At 40.4% G+C, this 18,688-nt stretch overlaps 1 protein-coding gene across 3 annotated transcripts in view; it reads left to right on the top strand.

The window, feature by feature from the left end:
• The window catches only part of Kcnk2 (potassium two pore domain channel subfamily K member 2), a 173,750-nt gene that overhangs the window by 106,625 nt on the left and 48,437 nt on the right, over positions 1-18,688 (top strand). The gene's annotated exons all lie outside the window — the stretch shown is intronic.

The raw sequence follows: 18,688 nt of genomic DNA, 5'->3' as shown, positions 1-18,688 counted from the left end.
CTTTCAAAAATAATCTTTAAATTCTGATTCTCAGGAAATGCATTCTATAGAAGTTCAGATTCCTGATTTATATGCCTTTTTTTAAAAATTGAGTTTACTGGCACTTTTTCTTTTCTTCTTTTCTTTGGGGGGGGGTTGTTTTGAGACAGGGTCTCACTATGTAGTTGAGATTGACCTGGAACTCACTGTGTAGTCCAGGCTGGTCTTAAACTCACAGCGACCCTTCTGCCTCAGGCTCCCGAGTGCTGGGATTACAGGTGTGTGCCACCATGCACTTTTTAAGTATACAGTTACATTCATCATTGGGATCTTGTACCTTTACATGACAGGTCTTGCTTCTCATTTTTCCCCATACCCCTCCCCTCCCTTCACCCCCTCCACCCTCCCCTATTTACAGAGACTTTATTTCCATTTTTTCCTTTAATCATATTTTTTTTCTTTCCCTTATTTCCTTTTCCCTACCCTTCCCACTTCCCCTACACCTTTAGCCCTTTTCCTATTTCACATTATCAGTTATACAATTTGGATCTTATTTACACTCTTAATTTTTCACACCAGAGAAACTATTCTGTACTTACACAATGTGTCCTATTTATTTCACTTAAGAGTATGGCCTCAATATGCATCCATTTTCCTACAAATGATTCTAGTTTCTCATTCTTTATGGCTGAGTAGTACTCCATTTTATAGAAAAACCACATCTTCTTTATCCAGTCTTAAATTGATGGGGAAATGGTCTGTTTCCTTTTAATACATGGAAAAATTTAAGTTACTCAAATTTATTTGCTAAGAAATAGTTCTCCATTTTCATGATGCTATTGGATCATTTTTCCTCACTTCTTTTGATAAGGGATAAGAGGAGAATCATGTTATTAGGCATTTAAATAGTATCACACATTAAATAATTTACAGACATTTATTGAAACAATTATACCCTGAACAATTTTCTATTGGTTTGAAATTCAGAAAAAGTAGTTGGCCAACATTCAGTGTTCATGTTTTATCAACAATGTGAATCAGGGTGGGGGGGATTTAGCTCAGTGGTTCTGCCACCTGCCTTGCAAGGGCAAGGTCCCAAGTTTGATCCCCGGTACCAAAAAACAAAACAAAACAGAACAACAAAAAAAGCAAACAAAAAGACAACGTGAATCAAAGTAGAACAGCTAGATGCCCTCACTGTGGAAGAAAGGTGGAGAGAGATAAGATCTTTGAGACCAACATTCAGATTTTAGGGAAACTTGGGATCAATATGCAGATACATATTATTGTTCTTTGGCAAGGAAATTTCCCTTCCCCTTCTAGCCATAGTTGTAGGTTGTAGACCTATTATCTTCCTACCATAAAATATTTGATAGGAGCTCATTCAAAAAGTAACGATAAAAAATGCAACTTCTATAGATTTGCAAATGCAAAACTGTATTGTTGTATTTTATGATGTAAATTGCTCCTAAAAATAGCAAGGGAGCCATCTTGTGAAACACTGTTTGAACTGCAGGCACTTGGTTTCTTGGCCAAGTTAACATAAAATGAAAAAATAACCCTTAACTTAGTTGCTTTAATTGGTACATTATCTCTGATGCACCTCTGCATATTTTTCCAGTCTGACTAGTGGAAGCCAAAGGTTTGCAGAATGTCATGTCTACATATAGCTCTGTGCTCTGGTTATTCATGTGAGGAACAATTCTCAAGTTTGAGGGACAGTATCTATAGCCTTCAACCCAAACTCCAAGCCATTGAGCCATTGAGATGATAACTTAAATCTCAGCCTAACTGGCCAATAGCTGTTTGGTGTTTGACACATTACTTCACTACAGTGAACCTAAACTTCTATATTCAGAGAGTAGGGAACTAGTTGTTCCTAAACTTGATAGGACTGTTTTGAAAGTTAAGTATGTGCATGAAGGAATCAGCGCTGTCTCTGACATGCAGTGAGAAAAAGAGTGCTCAATAAATCATGTTTGTCGTTATCTTTCTATTGGTAATGAAAATTACTTTATTACTGATAATGAAAATCTAATAGTATGGTGATACCACATCCAGTCTAGAAGATATACACTATGAAAAGCACTCTAAGGATAAAGAGAAAAGGCAAATTTACCTTGAGACTAAATTAGCTTAAGTGGAGGACTCCTCATTTGTGAAGGTTTGCATGCTAAATTTTATTCTTTTTCCCAAGGAACTTCCCTCTCTATATCGTTTAGCTTTGTATCCGCTAATGTAGCATCTGTCATTGAAGTGTAAGTGTGAATTGCTTTGGTGGATATTTAAAAATACACACGCACATTCCCTCTTCTCCCAGTAGAAAACAATAATTTAGCTGTTGTGGGGTGGATATCTTAAAGTTTCATATGTGATTCTGATATGTATCCTTGGTTTAAAACCAGCAAGCCAAAAGAATTGAATACAAAGTGTGGAAATTTTGAAATGAGTGTGTTCTGTCAAGCCATCCTTGAATTGTTTCTGGATTAGAACCATACTTTTCTGGAGCCACATTCCTCCTTCTGTGTTTGGTCAGGTTTTTTCCTCATACAGTGTAGCTATGGCTTTGCTTAGCTTTCTTACAAAGAGAAGATGTGATTGTCACTTCACGTGGGTGTCTGAAAGGCTTACTCTTCTTTTGCTGCTAATCGGGCACCTCCTGGATTTATGCTGTTCTTCTCACTCCACCTTCAAGATTTTACTCTTTTACAGTAGTAAGTAAAAAGTTACAGTAGTAACTTTTTTTTTGCATTTAAAGTAACATTGCTTAGTGTTAAATGGTATTTTAAGTATTAATTATAAGGGTGATTTTAAACTTTGGATACATCAAAAACTTTGCTGTTTTCTTGTCAGTCTTGAGCAAAATTAAAAGCCGAAGAAAAATTAGGGCAGTAGAACTATCTAGATATGAGCATTTCTATGCAAGTAAAATAAGTGAACTTAAAAATATGTAGCTATTCTAGGTCTCTTAGGGTTCCAAATGAATTTTTGGTTTCTCTTTTCTAGTTCGGTGAAATATAGTGTTGGAATTAAAGGCCATCCTAGGCAACAGACACATGGCAGCAGGTATAACAATTCCCAATTTGAAACTATACTACAAAGCCACTATGATAAAAACATCATGGTACTGACAAAGAAACAGGCCTGAGGATCAGTGGAACAGATTGGAAAACACAAAAACAGATCCAGATGTACTCAGCTACCTCATCTTTGACAAAGGAGCTGACCATCCTCAGTGGAGGAAAGATAGCCTCTTTAATAAATGGTGTTGGAAAGACTGGATTTCAACCTGCCAAAGATTAAAACTGGACCCCTATATTTCACCATGCACTAAATTAAAATACAAGTGGATTAAAGATCTAAATATTAAAACAGAAACACTAAACTTACTGGAAGGTAAGTTAGGCAGAACTCTGGAAGACATTGGCATAGGAAAAGACTTTATGAACAAATCCTCAGTAGCATGGGAACTAGCAGAAAGAATCAACAACTGGGATCTCATCTTATTGAAAAGCTTCTGCACATCAAAAGAAACCATCAGCAGAACTAAGAGACAACCTACAATGTGGGAAAAAATTTTTACCAGTTGCTCCTCAGACAAAGGACTATTATCTAGAATAAATAAAGAACTCAAAACAATCAGCACCCCCCCACATATAAAGACCTGATTCAAAAATGGGCATCTGAAATGAACAGACATTTCTCAGACAAAGAATTAAAAGCAGCAAGTAAATATATGAAAAAATGTTCCACATCACTGGTCATTCGAGAGATGCAGATGTAAACAACACTGAGATTCCACCTCACCACACAAAGAATGGCTGCTATCAAGAAATCAAGCAACAAATGTTGGCATGGTTGTGGGGAGAAAGGAGCCCTTCTCCATTGTTGGTGGGAGTGCAGACTGGTGCAACCACTGTGGAAATCAGTATGGAGATACCTCAAAGAGCTTGGACTGGAGGTTCCATTTGACCCAGCCATCCCTCTACTCGGTATCTTTCCAAAAGAACTAAAAGAATCATATCACAGTGATGTATGCACGCCCATGTTTATAGCGTCACAGTTTGTAATAGCTAAAACTTGGAAACAGCCCATTTGCCCCTCAGTTGGAAACTGGATAAGGAAGATGTAGTTTTTCTATAAAATAGAATATTACTCAGCCATAAAGAACGAGAAAATAGATTCATTTGTAGGAAAATGGATACATATTGAAGATATACTCCTAAGTGAAATAAATAAGTCACACATGTGTAAATACCGAATAGTTTCTCTGGTGTGAATAAACAGCAATAATACATAAGATCCTAATAAGATTACTGACATTGTGAAATGGGAAGAAAGGTGCTAAAGGTATAGGGTAGGTGGGATGGGTAGGGGGAAGGGTAATAAGGGAAAAGAAAAAAATGCGTGATAATGAAAAGAAGGAAATAAAGTGTTTGTAGATGGGGAGGAGAGGAGGGGTTGAAGGGAAGGCAGGGACAAGGGGAAAAAATGAGAACCAAAACCTGTCATGTAGAGGTACAAGATCCCAACGATGAATGTAACTGTACTGTATCCCTAAAATGTACCAATGAACTCAAAGCTGAAAAAAAATATGTAGCTAGTTTTTTTCAGTTCAGTGTCTGTTTTTGAACATCGTTGTGAACAAATCCCCATGCAAGTTGCAAAGGAAAGAAAGGTGGTCACAACAGAGTTGCTGTTTCCAGGCAATGTGCTCCATAGAAGAGGGACAAACTCATGTGACCAAGTGGAGGAATTTGTGGTAGAGTTGCACACAGTTCGTCTAAGGAAACAGAAAGTATTGTGTGTGCTCGGAGACACCAAGAGCCCAGCTGGCTGAATGGTTAGAGATGGCTGTGCATCCGGAGTAGAGCTGTATGTGGTAGGTGAACAGAATTTTGGTGGAATGATGGAAGGGCCAAAGCTAGTTGGAAGGAGCAAAGAGCACAAAAGGTGGAAGGAATCAGAAAAGTTCTGCTTATTTTTGTCACTGAGTAACAAAGACCAGGTGTTGCTAGAGAATCCAGTGATTGCTCACCAGGGAGTTCTGGGACATAAATGGTGACTTGGGTCTTGCGCTACTATAAGACTACAGGACAGCAGCCTCAAACCTGTGCTTTAGGCAGTGTCAGCTACTATGAGAGCATTGCACTGGGGAAAGAGCACAGTCTCACCGTTTCAGTGCCTCCGGGGCTGAGGAATGGCTGAGGATCAGGGAAGAGAGTCCCAAGGTGGTAGTGGAAGGGGCGCTACTATGTTACCTTCGCAACTATGTGGCTTTGGGGTCTGAGGATGAGAGAGACTTGAAAACACTGGCCTGAGCTGATTTCGGGTATTGTCTGGAGCACACATAGTTTGGATTTACCTCAATGTAAAATTCCTTGGGAATGTGGGGGCCGGAGGAGGCAAAGTCTTTGTGAAGAGATGCTCCATTTACAAAAGTGTTTTTGATGCAGTCCATCCCATTGGCCACTTAATAAAAGGACCTTAAAAGGGCACTCGAGACAGCGAGTTACGGTAGTTATTGGTTAGCCATTCACTAAGGACAAAACCCTGAATTACGGCAGCAGGGTTGATTGGTTTTAAAGGAAAGGCATCATCACAATTTAAACCAATAAGTAGGAAGTGCAGATAAAACTTAAGTGCAGAAAGGCAACAAGATTTAAAGGGCAACAAGAGCATCAGTACTGGGATATCTTCATGTGTCTTTTATTCCTTATGCTTCATTTCTATGCGAAGTGTAACTGGACGGCTGTTGGAAAACATTTTAGGTTCAACTCTAAAACTATCAGGCGAAACCTCAACACTTGGGGTGAAGCAGAGCGGGAGAAGAATGGCGAGGCTGCCCAGAGGCAGAGGCCAAGGGAAGGGAGCCTCGGACAGCACACCCCTTCTAACTATCCAGTAGGAAAACACCAGACTGCAGCGGTGCCCAAGACATGGCCCGGGGCCTTGTAGAACTTGCAAACATGAAGTGTTGCAGTCTAAGGAGATAAGTGGGAAACATGTACGGAGAGGGCCAGATCCAGGCTTGGGAGTGTGTCACGAGGATCCAAGGACGGCTTCCTGTGGCACTGAGATGAAACACAGGTACCTGAACCATGCTGAGGCGGGAGCCTGCTGGGGAGCAGTGGGGCTGCAGGGTGTGCATCTGAGGCAAGTGAAGACACCTAAGAGGAGAGGAGTAGGGGAGGAGCTCAGTTTTGTTAACTGATTTGAGCTCGTACTTATTTCCATATAGGAAGATTTTCCACCCAGAATACCAATTTCCTCAGTTTTACTGGTTAAATAGTTGTTCAATTTCCAGCCTCCTTGTGATGCATCTTTTAATGATACATTTAAAAATTTGTATGTGTTATTCTTGACTTTACTCTTCTCTCTTCTGTTTTGTTCTACCCTGCTCCTTACCAGCACCACTAATCTCTATAGTTCTTGCATGTCCTGGTAGGGTTTCTTCTAGATATTTTGTCTCTTTTACTTCTCTTTATAGGAATTTTTCCATTTTATGTTGCATGTCTGAGATACTGCTAAAATATTATAATGCTGTTGGTTTCTGCATATTTATCAAGCATGCAGTGTTTTACTGGATTTGCCTTTATTCAACAACTTTTGATAGTCTTTTCTTTATTAGATATTTAATTCCACCACAACTAATATATTTATCTTTCTCTTTATAATAAATTTTCTTTTTATTTCTTGCTGCTGTTTTACCTGCCAAAAGAACTTTCAGAATATTATTTTTTGTAAGATGGATATGTCATCATATCCCGATTTTAAGTGAATTTCTCCTGTGTGCCTTTAATATGATATTCAGTGTTTTGAGACAGATATTCTTTGTCATGATAGGACAATTATTTCCATTTAGCTTTTAGGAAATTATAAGAAATACTACTCGGATGTGAGGGTGATCTGGCTGCGACCTCTGTGAGCCCATTGATTGCTGGCGTTGATTTGGCTGATCTGTCCCCTGCCTCCGTCCCCACTCTGTGTCCATCCCTCCCCAAACTGCGTGCTCACCCTGCTGAAGAGGACGTCCACCCATGACAGAGGAGGACCGTTTCCTCTCGGTCAAGGGTGTAGGAGTAGGTGCATTCCCCTGCTGGAGCCTCTAAACAAGCTCCCAGGAAATAGTCCAGAATATTGCTCAATATCATCTTGATCTACGAATGCATCTGTTCTTCACTTTTTGTTATTATGCCATATTTCAAATACATAGAAATGTATAAAGAAAATAATGTTGTGCTATATTTTTTCTTTCTATTACCATGTAATATCTCAAATGCGTAGAAATGTCTACAGTGAGTACTGCTGCTGTACATCCACTTCTGACAATGTTAGCATTGCCTCATGTTGCTTTCGTTCTTATTGTTAAATGAGACGAAATGCAAAAGGTTGAAGTCCTCCCTGGCCTCATTGCATAGCTACCTGTGCACCCCATTAATGGACTCGTTGATGTGCATTATGGTTTGGATCTGTAATGTCACCCAGGCTCCTGGGTCAATAATGCAGCATTATTCAGAGCTGATGAGCTTTGGGAAGGGGTCAAAGCAGGAGGACTCTAACTTAGGTAGATTGATCCATTGGTGAGTTCATAGATCAGCAGGTTTCTTAGGCGGTGGGTCTAGTTGGATGCTGCAGACCACGGCCAGCATGGCCTTGAAGGGTATGATTTTACCCTAGCTGCTTTTCATCTGGCTTTCTCATCCTCTGTGTTTCCTGGCTGTGATGTGGGCAGAATTTTTTCCACTTTGCCTTTCTGGCATGATGTTTCTGCCTCTCCACAATCCTAAAAGCAGTGGAGCCGACTGACCATGGACTGAAACCTTGGAATCCATGAACCGAAACAAAATTTTCCCTTTCTTAAGTTTCTTCTTTCGTGTATTTTGTCATACTGATAAAAAGCAGACAACACAATCTTCTAACTTTGACATCTACACATATTTCCAGATGTATTTGAGTCTGTTTCTTAGCTCTTATTTTTTTACTGCTGTCTGTCTCTGTCCAGTATCTTGTCTGATATCCTGTTGTGTAAATCATATGCATTGCTGCTTAATAGCTGAAGTAGGTCTTGATATCATGAGCATTTCCTTCCACCTCATTCTTTTCTATCCAAAGTGTTTAACTTTTATTGATCCTTTACTTTTTAGTGTGATGTTTATATAATTTCAAGGGCCATCGGAAATCCTTTCAAAATGTTTACTGTGCAATGTGATCACAAAATATGTTGTTCATACTTAAAAAATGGATTACAGTAAACAACACACTGCCATTGACCCTTCTCAGAATGCTCTTCCTCACTTGAAGCACCCTTACTCTTGTTCTGTCACTTTGTGAGGCAGTTGTGACCGTCCTCTTTCGTGAGTGTTTTCATTTGTGCTGTTGTGGCCACCTCAACATCCCATCCTGAATCAGTTCCACATGTTTACCTCACACGATCATTTTGACTTTGGAGAGGAATCAGAAGTTGCACCAGGCAGGAGCTAGTACGTAAGGTGGATGAGGGCACCATCATGTTTTTATGTGACAAAAACTGTCACAATTGTTTAATCAGTGAGAAACAATCTGAAATTACAGTGGACGTTTAAGTAAAACTTTCTATTATGGTGTGAGACAGATTGCTATTTCTTCTCCGTAGAACATTCCCCCTTGCTTCAAATACTCTCATTCTGTTATTCTTGGCAGTGGGGTTTTAACTGTAATAGTTTCGGTGATTTTAATTTAAACATTCACCATATGTTTCAGTCACCCCTTGTGTATATCTCTTCATATCTTTAGGTCTTGCTTTTGTCATTTATAGCAGTTTTGCAATTTTATCATGAAATACTTAGAAGTTATTATATGCATTCCTAGAGAATTTTATTGCTACTATTTTTAGATCTTCTGTTACATTTGTGAAGTGGTTATTTCTGGTGGCACAGGGGTGCTATGGCCTGGGGATTCAGAACCTAGACATTTTAGTCTAACATTGCGTGCTCTGGTCCATTTAATTCATCTGCCCCATGCGGTTATTTTTATTTGAGTAGATTCCTTCTGTGCCGGTTATGTACAGTTGTGCTGCTTTAGCATTTGATTTATTTATGCACTCTGTGTTTAGACACTTCCTCTGAGTAGGAAGGCTCTTGTTCCACTCTGATTCACTCTTTGGTTTGCTCCCCGCAATGCGTTTATCCCTGGGTCTTGCAGATTTCCCGATAGAGTGCAGTCAGATTGTCATCCCAGTGTGGAGTTATTTCGGGGCTCTGTAGGGACCATTTGCTGGTCAGTTCCTAAGTACTGCACATCAACGACAGTCATGGTCACTGAGAAGTGGCAGCGTTTGGACAGACCCAGCACAGGGGCACACGGTATGGAAGCAGAGGAAATGAGGTGAAGGACACTGCCCAGAAATGTAGGACTTGTGCACGACCATGAGCAGTGGAGAAATGCAATATCTGTTTCTTCCTCCCTTCCCAGTGAGCTTGCTTTTGCATTACAGAGGTCAGAGTAAACATGGGCTCCAAAGCTTGCTCTCCAAAAAGTGCCACTGTGGTTTTTGGTGCATTTGCATGCCCTTGTTAATGTAGTGAGAAAGGGTTGTGGGGTGGTGTACGGAGTCAGCTCCTTTCCTAACGTGAACATTTTGGAGACAGTGTTTCCTTCATCTTTGTGCTCAGCCTCTAGCATGGTGATTGGTGAACGGCATTCATTGAAGAAGTTTTTCACTGAACCAAATTAAATTAATGATACTTTCAGATATATATATAGACTATAAATAGTGTGTATTTTTTTTCTTATCTGAAATCTCTCCCTGTGATTGGAGTAGTAGAATCTTATCTCCTAAAGTTTTGGTCAGAATCGCTTAGATATTGTTTTAAATGTTTAGAGGAGTTTATACCAGTGCAGTCTCAGTCGATCATTGTTTTACCATTACCGTTGTCTGTAAACTACTGCCTCCACCCTGGAGCCTGGCCAAGAGGCACAAAATGTTCAGGGACTGCCTGTTAACTCAAGTAGAACTGTTAAATCCAGAACATGCAAGCTTCAGCCAACAAGCCAAACAATTTAACTCAGTTATCTAATTTGGGGAAGTCATGCACAGAGGGTGGGAAGGCTATTTTTATTCAAGAATATCACATCACAAAATCAGTCCAACTTCTTTCAGTGGAGGTGAGCTCCTTTGCAAAAGTTGGCTGTTTGAGAGGATTTCCTTCAGAATTGCAGGTACAAATAACTAGCTATGTATTGGGAGGTTTACCAAGTTATCATGATTCATGGTATTTGACATTTCCCAGTAACTAGTCGTGAAATTAAGTAATGCTTCAAGATATAAATAACTGTGGTGAAGGCTGAATTAGGAGAACATCTCAAATCACAAGTGGAGACACAATGGATTCCAGCCACCTTCATCCCTGAAAATGAAGCATGAGCTTCGCTCTTTGTTCAGGAGTGGCCAAGGTGGGAATGCTTTCTTCATTGGCAAAAATACTTGGCTTCTGTTGGCGTGTTCATAGTCTTCATTTGATGTACAGCATCATTACATTTTTGGTGTGGTCGTATTTATCCTTCACTTTTCAATTGGTCTGCTCTAGTAGCTTTATTTAAACAATCATTCTACTGCATTCTTTGTGTAGTATTCTACAATACTTGGTGATTTAATTCATCTGATATGTACTGTATAATGTGAGGTGAAAGCATAGTGTATTTCTAAGTAGCTGCCATCTTACCCTGTTATTATTTAGTGAGTAATTAACTGCTTAGAAATTGATTTGAAATGTATTTAAATATTAAACTCGTTGGTATGCTATAATCCTTTTTTATGCTTTCTATTGTTTTCATTTTCTAATTTGCCGTATACAGTACCTTTATTAAATATATATAAAGCATTGTTTTAATTTAGAAGTAGTCTTTAGCACTCTGTAGTCTTCCTTTTAAATATTATTGTTGGGCCGGGGATTTAGCTCAGCAGTTCGGTGGCCTGCCTTGCAAGTGCAAGGACTCGAGTTCAATCCCCGGTACCAAAACAAACAAAAAACAAATTAAATATTATTGTATTTCAATGAATTTTAGAATTTTTTTATCACATCATTAAGTTATAAACATTTTAAATACAGTGTCATTTTGATTGCAACAATAGTCAATTTATTATTTAGGAAATTATTTTGTTATAAGTTCTCACAGGGAAACATTACATTTTTCTGTACATTTTTTTTCTTTACCCTGTTTCTAAAGTGTTTTGAGGTATTTGTATTTATCAGTCAGTCAGGAGATAACGATCAGTTATGAACTAGTTAAACTAGTACTCCTGGAAGACTCCGAGGTCACAATCGTCTGTTACTCCCGTCTGTCTGTCTGTCCATCTGTCTGTCCACCACCCAGCCATTCACCTATTTGCCTGCCTACTTGTCCACCTTTCTTTCTGTCTGTCTAATCATTCAGTCTCTGACTTAATGGAGCTAATACCAAATGGCAAAGAGAGGCATAAGATGCACTGTTGCAAATAATTGCAGAATTACAAGTGTGCATAGTGCTCGAAGAGGATTTTATTTATTTTTAGTATTTATAAATTCTAATACAGATGGCCTGCGTGGGGACCATTTAAAAATGGCGACATGTATAGGCCTCTCCCTAGCTGGGCCCCTACCATGGACGTACAGTAGCTGCCCTTAGAAAATCCTTCCCCGAAAGAGTTGTGAAGGAGAGATGGCCCCTATGCCATGCAATGTTGCTGTTTAAATCCCCAAGGTCCACAGACCGGCCCCAGCTTGGCCTCCATCCAGCTGTCTGGCACGGGTTACCTAAAATTCCTTAAACTTGACTCTGTCTTACTCGGCGGTATGATGGTCAATATTAACCAGCTGAGAAAGACAAAAAGACCTAAGTCATAGTGCCTGCCAATTGCTGCAGTATAAATATTTCTACCACAGCTAATTTCAGGCTACTAATGTGAAGTCATTCGACTCGCAGAATTCCTGAAAATTTCACAGATTGTCTCCCAGGCCAGCTCCCAAGAACGCTACTCCTGCCCCTTTCCAGGTCCAGTTCTCTGACCTCTACCCTGGCCCACTTTCTTCAGGATCTTGACTCATCATCTGCACTCTTTGTTCACTCAGCGCTTTGAGAACAGAAGGCACTGTCCCTCCCCTCACTCTTACGATGCATGCGGTGTCCTAAACCGAGAACTTTACTGTGTTAGGTACTTTTCTCTCATTGCTGAGACAAAGTACCCGACACCAAAAGTTGGAAGGGAAGGCATTTATTTGGCCTACGGTTCATAGAGGTTTTAGTCCATAATCAGCTGACTCCAAGGCAGGGATGACAGGCAGGCCTGGCAGAGCAGAAACAACATGGCACACACAAGACAGCAAAGGTAACAAGAAAGAATTATCAGTGTCTCCCTCCCCTTTTATCTTATTCAGACTACTTAGGGCGGGCAGCACCCACACCCTTCATCCTAGTGCCCTTGAGCCCAGCATTGCACCATGAATCAATTCCAGCTTCACCACCCCGAGATGACGCCTGTGATCACATGAGGCTTTGGGGGACATCCAGACCCAGGCCATAACATTATTCACTTTCCTCAGAGGAAATCTGAGTGTGAATATCTCTTAGGAGTTCAAATAAAACTTGATTTTTTTTTTCCCATTTCCTCTTCTTGCTCTAACAATGCCATTTTACATTGAAACAAGGAAGATGCTGCTGATTATTGAGCAGGAAAGGATCACCAGTCCAGGGAACCACAGAGGCCAGGATTTAGCTCTCTGCTGTGCTGCATCCAGTCAGTGTCTTTCACCTGAGGCTTTTAACTCTTGTTAACTGTATAGTCCATTAGTACCGTGTCCTTCTGCCAGGTCTGGTGAAGATGTTCCATAGGTACCTGGAGCTGCTAATTGATAACCTGTGGCTGTCTGTCTTGTGCCCTTTTAACTTGCGTGATGGTAGATCAAACTGCGCCCTTTCAACAGCTCAGCTTTTATTATTAGACACTGAAGCCTACTTGTCGTGAGTCCCCAGGCAGAATAAAAACCTAAAAAGTAACTGTTGCGTCTTTTATTTTTCTTCTGTGATCTTTCTCACAGGTCAGTGACTTCCTGTAGACTCTAAAGACATTGTCCTCTACGACAAAGAGGAAATGCTATGGGCTGGATACCTAGGAGCCTGTCCTGACCCAGCGCACAGGGCTGTTCGTCTGGAAGAGGCAGAAAGGACCGTGTCGCGCCTGGGCAGGACTCTGGGAGAGTCAGAGGACCATGTCAGAGCATGCGCCCCGCGACATGGGAGCCCCTCCTCCTGTTCTGGGTGCTCAGTGTCTCTGTGTTAAAACGTAGAGTGGATCTGTAGGAGTTGTGTTCCCTTTTGGATACTGTATAGAAATGGTGCTGTCCCGAGTCAGTCAGTGCAGATATTTCTTGACTTTTGGTCTTGAGGATCTCCTTGTTGCACACTTTTTGGGCCTTTGTCATAGCTGGGTGCTATCACTGTGCTGTGGACTGTCCCACGGCATCAATGAGAGCAGAGGGAGGGAGACTGTGTATCAGACCCACCGTCCTGCTGGTGTTAGGCATGCGGACACTGTGTCCTGACTGCAGGGCTCCCCCTGACCTCCAGGGCTCTCTGCCCTTCCCCATTTCCCCCCGCAAGGCAGAACTCAAGTTTCTAAAGCCACATCCCACTGAGGAGCTACTGGGTGGACAGGAACTTTACTTGGTTCTTCTGTGATTTCTTCACCTCTCCATGGGCTTTTTTGGAAGCAGAAAGGGAGTCTATTTCTTCTGGGCCTTTATTCTTCTACAAAAACAAGAATAATCACACTATCATTATTATTATTATTATTATTATTATTATTATTATTATTATCATTATCATTATTATTTTGAAGGGGTACTGGGGATTGAATTCAGGACCTGGAGCTTGCAAGGCAGAACCATATTATTATATATTTTTAAAAGAGTGTCCTTGTTTTTTATTGATACACTTTGGAGGTATTTTAAATGATTATTATGTCATTTATTATGCTATTGCTTTATCTGCCTTTAGATTTTCACCTCTAGCATTGTTTATTTCATATTTGTCTTTTCCTAGTACTATAATTAGTGGGTGAAAATTTGAGGCAGAGAGTATTTATATATTCTCCAGTGTCTCCTTATGAATGACCTATTGATCACAAAGGAAAAGAACAATTTTTCAAAGGAGAAACCTAGCGGGTGGGCTTTGACTGAATACTTCAGTGTCTTCCCTGTAGGATAAACTGACATGAGGATGATCTCAGATGTGACGCACTGTGGAGGGTGTGATGTTCTGTCCAAAATGCGTGATGCGAATTTACTTGCGAGGAAGTGAGATTCAAACTGAAGACATTTCGCAAAATGACTGGCCTCCATTCTTTGAAAAACATAAAAAGCACAAAAGATGAAAGAAGGTGTTCAGGATCTACCTCAGTAAATCAAAGGGCCCCAAAGGGCTGTGCCAGTTAAGTGCAGCATGTGATCTTCAGGAGCATCCTGAAACAGGGGAAAATATTATAAAGTTCACTAATAGGAGGGTTGGCAGAATTTGAATGTAGGCTCTAAATTAGACGATAATTGTTAATCAGTGGTGAGGTCCTTAATATTGATAATCATTTCGTAGTTGGTTAAGAAAAGTCCTTTAAAATTGAAATGCACAGTAGAGAATTTAGGAATAAATAGCATAAGCCTACAGCTTACCATAAATGGTTCAAAAATGTACTTATATAGAGGGTTAAGGAAAAGTGGGAAAATGTTAACATATACTGGATATGATAAAAATTACAGTGAATACTGAAATTAGAAAATTTTATTAAAGTAAAAGGCACATTGCCATTAATCCCGTAAAGCTGCTCCCCTTCGCTTTGAACACACTCTTCCCACCATTCTTACCCCTTTCTGAAGCAGCTCTGAAATGCTCTTTCCCGAGGGTCTTTAGTTGTTTTGTTGTGGATGCCTCAATGTCTTGAATCCATTTGAGACATTTACATTTCACGGTCACTTTGCCTTTGGGGAAGGGCACGAAGTCACTGGTGCCAGATCTGGCGACCAAGGTGGATGGGAACACCCTGAAATGTCTTTACGAGCCTGCCTTTCTGTTGGATGGTACTTGGCAGCCACATTCATCAACGTTTTGATCATACCTTGTAAAGACTCTACATCCTAGCTCTTGTTTTATTTTTCATTCTGAGACAGAGTCTTCTTAAATTGCTGAGTTGTCCAGGAGTGTCTCAAACTTGCAAGCCTCTTGCTGTAGCCTCCCGGATGCTGGGATTATGGGCAGGTTCCAGACCTGGCTTTTTCTCCTCCTCTGTGCTCTTGCTGAGTGTTTCATCTCCCCGCTATACTATAGCTTCAGCCCAGTTGTCTCTTGGGTTTAGACTCATATATGGGACATGCAGTGGGTTGTTTGGTTATCCCACTGGCATGCCAAAATCAACTCTCCCACCTCTGTATGCTCTTTATTGGGCTCTACTGTAGTGAAAGGCCTCACCTAACTGGTTTAGAAAAATGATTTGTTCAGGCTCGCTGTTTTGGAGGCTGCATTCCAAGGTGGGCTGGCCAATGATGTGGGGCCTCTGGTCAGGGTACCATGATGGCAGTGTCAGGGAGTGTGGAGCAGAACTGCTTACAGATGTGAGCTGCTTTTTTGTTGTACACACTTAACGTGTGTGTGTGTGTGTGTGTGTGTATCAGCCCCTTCCCTTTGTCGCTCCTGATAGGAGATCCGTCCATTTCACACTTGCATCGTTTGTTTTTAGGATGGTGACTGGCAGATAGATGCTTAACCCATATTTTGGAATGTTTGAATGCATGAATGAATACTTGTGATTCACAGTCCAAGCAGCTATTAGAGAATCTTGTCCTTACTGTGACATGTCCATGTACATCATTTCGAAGTGTTAAATGCGGGAAGTGGTTATCTGGCTTCTGTCTACCTTTTTTAGACCCTTGCTCTGTTGTGGCTGTAGTTACCTGAGCAGGAACTCATTGTGTGGCTCTTTCTTTATTTTTGGCTTTTGCTGTGAGGAATTGGGTGGGTTTGATTCCTTTTCACATTTTAATCATTCAAATAGTTGGAATCAACTGGTCTACCTTCTTTTGCGTTCTGTGATCTTTTCTTCAGAATAAACACTCCCAATCCTGACGATTGTATGCGAAGTGTTGCCTTATGCTTTCAATGCTATTTGGCCAATGTCCTTTGTTGAGAATGGTACCCCCCAAGTAGACAGAGTGTGGGAGAGAATATTGTGTAACTATAAGCCATTAGCCTGCCTATCAAGTAGTTTGTATATTAATAGGGCCAAATACCTTGACTTAATCATTACTTCTAGTGATATTACTAATAATGATTATTATAATCTTATGGTACCTGGCATATATTGAACACAGACAGTACAATAGACTTTCCTAAGCCCTTTTCATGTAGTACCTCACTAAGTTACAACTCAAGGAAGTGCTTAATAACAACATGCCCTTTTAACAGATGGGAAAATAATTTTCCCAAGGTCACATAACTGAGTGATGGAAAAAGAAATAGTATTTTGGCACTTCTTACTATGGTTTTACCCTGACTGATATTTCTCTTGATTGGTTTATTTTAAAATTTAAAGTAAAATGCTTTTAAGAGCCATGGTTTGCATATCTTCTAGTAAATGTGTGGATTCTTAATGAGATAATCATTATTGAACATCTGGTAAATCATAGATTTAATTCTTTGTGTGATGTAAACATGTCGTCTTAGTTTCTGTTCTCTTTGCTGAGACAAAATACCTGACACCCCAAGTTAAAGGAGGAAAGGAATATATCAGCTCACAGTTGTAGAGGTTTCAGTTCATAGTTGGCTGGCTCCAAGGCAGGGTGCCATAGCAGAAGGGCCTCTCAGGGGATAAACAGTCCATGGCAGCAAAGCAGCAAGCAGTAGCAGTAGCAGCAGTAGCAGTGGCAGCAGCAGTCCTGTCTTCTTTCTCTCTGTTTATATTCTATCTAGTTTACAAACTTGTTGATTGGTGCTACCTATTCTCAGGGTGGGGCACCCTTAATCTCGGCATCACATACCCTAGATCCAGCCACCTCCCCAAAGCCCCACCTGTGACTTCATGGGGCTCTGAGGGCGACATTTGGATAGAAGCCATAATACATGCAATCACCTTACTTCAGCAAAATGTTGCACTGCGGTGACAGAAAGCATAGAAAAAGTAAAAAAGAAAAATTCCATTGTTTGAAGGCAGGAAAGATTTTAAAGGCACCATTAATGGGAAAGGATTTGTAGGATATGAAGTTTGCAGATTGAAAATACACTGAAATCTTTTAGAATCAAAGAGCCCACATTCAGAGGATTCCAAAAAAGAACACTTTTCTAAGGGAACCTCATAAAGTCACCAAAATTAGAAGCAAAAGTGGGCCATGGGTAGTCAGCCTGTAAAATAAAGTTCTGTAGAAACGCTAATTGTAACTTCCATGGTCTCCAGTCTTTGCTTCCAGAATGAACCTGGGAAATGAAGCTCAGCCCAGAGATTTGTGTACTGACATCCTCAGAGCAGGTGTTGGCCCAGAGAAGTGTCAGGCTTCTGGGAACTGGTGGCTGCCACTGAGAACAGGGAGAACCTCGTTCTCTGCGTGGAGGTATATGAAAAGCACTCTTACCCAAGACTCCTAAAGACCAACACAGCTGCTCCAGTGCCTTGGGACAGAATCTGCCATGACCAGCAGCTTAGCTGTAATTACCCCGAGGCTGGAAAGTGCCTTTTACCTGTAAATGCTAACCAAGCCAGCAATGCATTATGCTTTTATAAGTATGAGAATCTGGCCAGGAATATTGAGTTGCTTAAAAAATTCACCTCCTTAGGGGAAGTGCAAGATGTAGCACTGAAAAACAAAGACAGGTGTGCAATTGCTGTTATCATGGCATAGAATTGGATCATAGAAAACCTCAAAGTTCTTGAAAATTAGGGACATTTAAAGTAATCCTTCAAAGGATGGATTGACCAACAGTAAACTGAACTGACTGAGTAGGAAGAAAGAAAAGGTAGAATGTTACCTTGTGTGGGTTAAAGATGGCCAAATATAAATATGCTTTTTCTAAATTTTAACAAATAAAGCATCCATATTCTTTTCAAATAATGATCAAGCAATTACAGAATGTAGCCACAATAAATCCATGAAGAAAATCTCACTAGATTCCAACAGGCTAAAATCCTACAGGCCAGAAAGTTAGGAAAAAAACAACCAAAGGCCAATCTCATACATTTGAGTAAATAAAATTAGACTAAAGTTTCTGATTAATTTAAACTGAAGGACAGTGAGAGAATTATCTACCAAAGAGGCGTTCTGTGGGTTTCTAGAAGGGGAGCAATCTTTACTCTCATGTGCAAGGATGGTCCTGTGACTATGAAGTAAACAGAGTTCCATTGCAGAGATGCTGATAAGCAGATACCCTTGCACAAAGCAGGAAAGGCTTCTGAAGCTTCAGAACTTAAAAAAAAAAAAGTTTAGGTTTGAACTAACTGCTTTTTGGAGTCTACTTGAAGAAAAAGTTAAAATTTGCTACACGGCTTTAATATTTACACAAGTTAAGTATGTTTGAATGCCCTTCAATGAAGGCAGTCCATTCTCAGTGTGATCTAAATGTTGACAGAAGCTGGGCTAAGCAGTGAGATTATCAGTGCTGGAGAGACAGAAGCTAAATGAATGAAAATACTAACTTTATTGCATAGGTTAGCACCTCA

The sequence above is a fragment of the Fukomys damarensis genome, unplaced genomic scaffold, assembly GCF_012274545.1.
Source record: "Fukomys damarensis isolate Sample0158 unplaced genomic scaffold, DMR_v1.0_HiC HiC_scaffold_11, whole genome shotgun sequence".
Lineage (NCBI taxonomy): Eukaryota > Metazoa > Chordata > Mammalia > Rodentia > Bathyergidae > Fukomys > Fukomys damarensis.
Note: the sequence above shows the minus strand (reverse complement) of the source record. Positions and strands in the feature narration are given on the sequence as shown.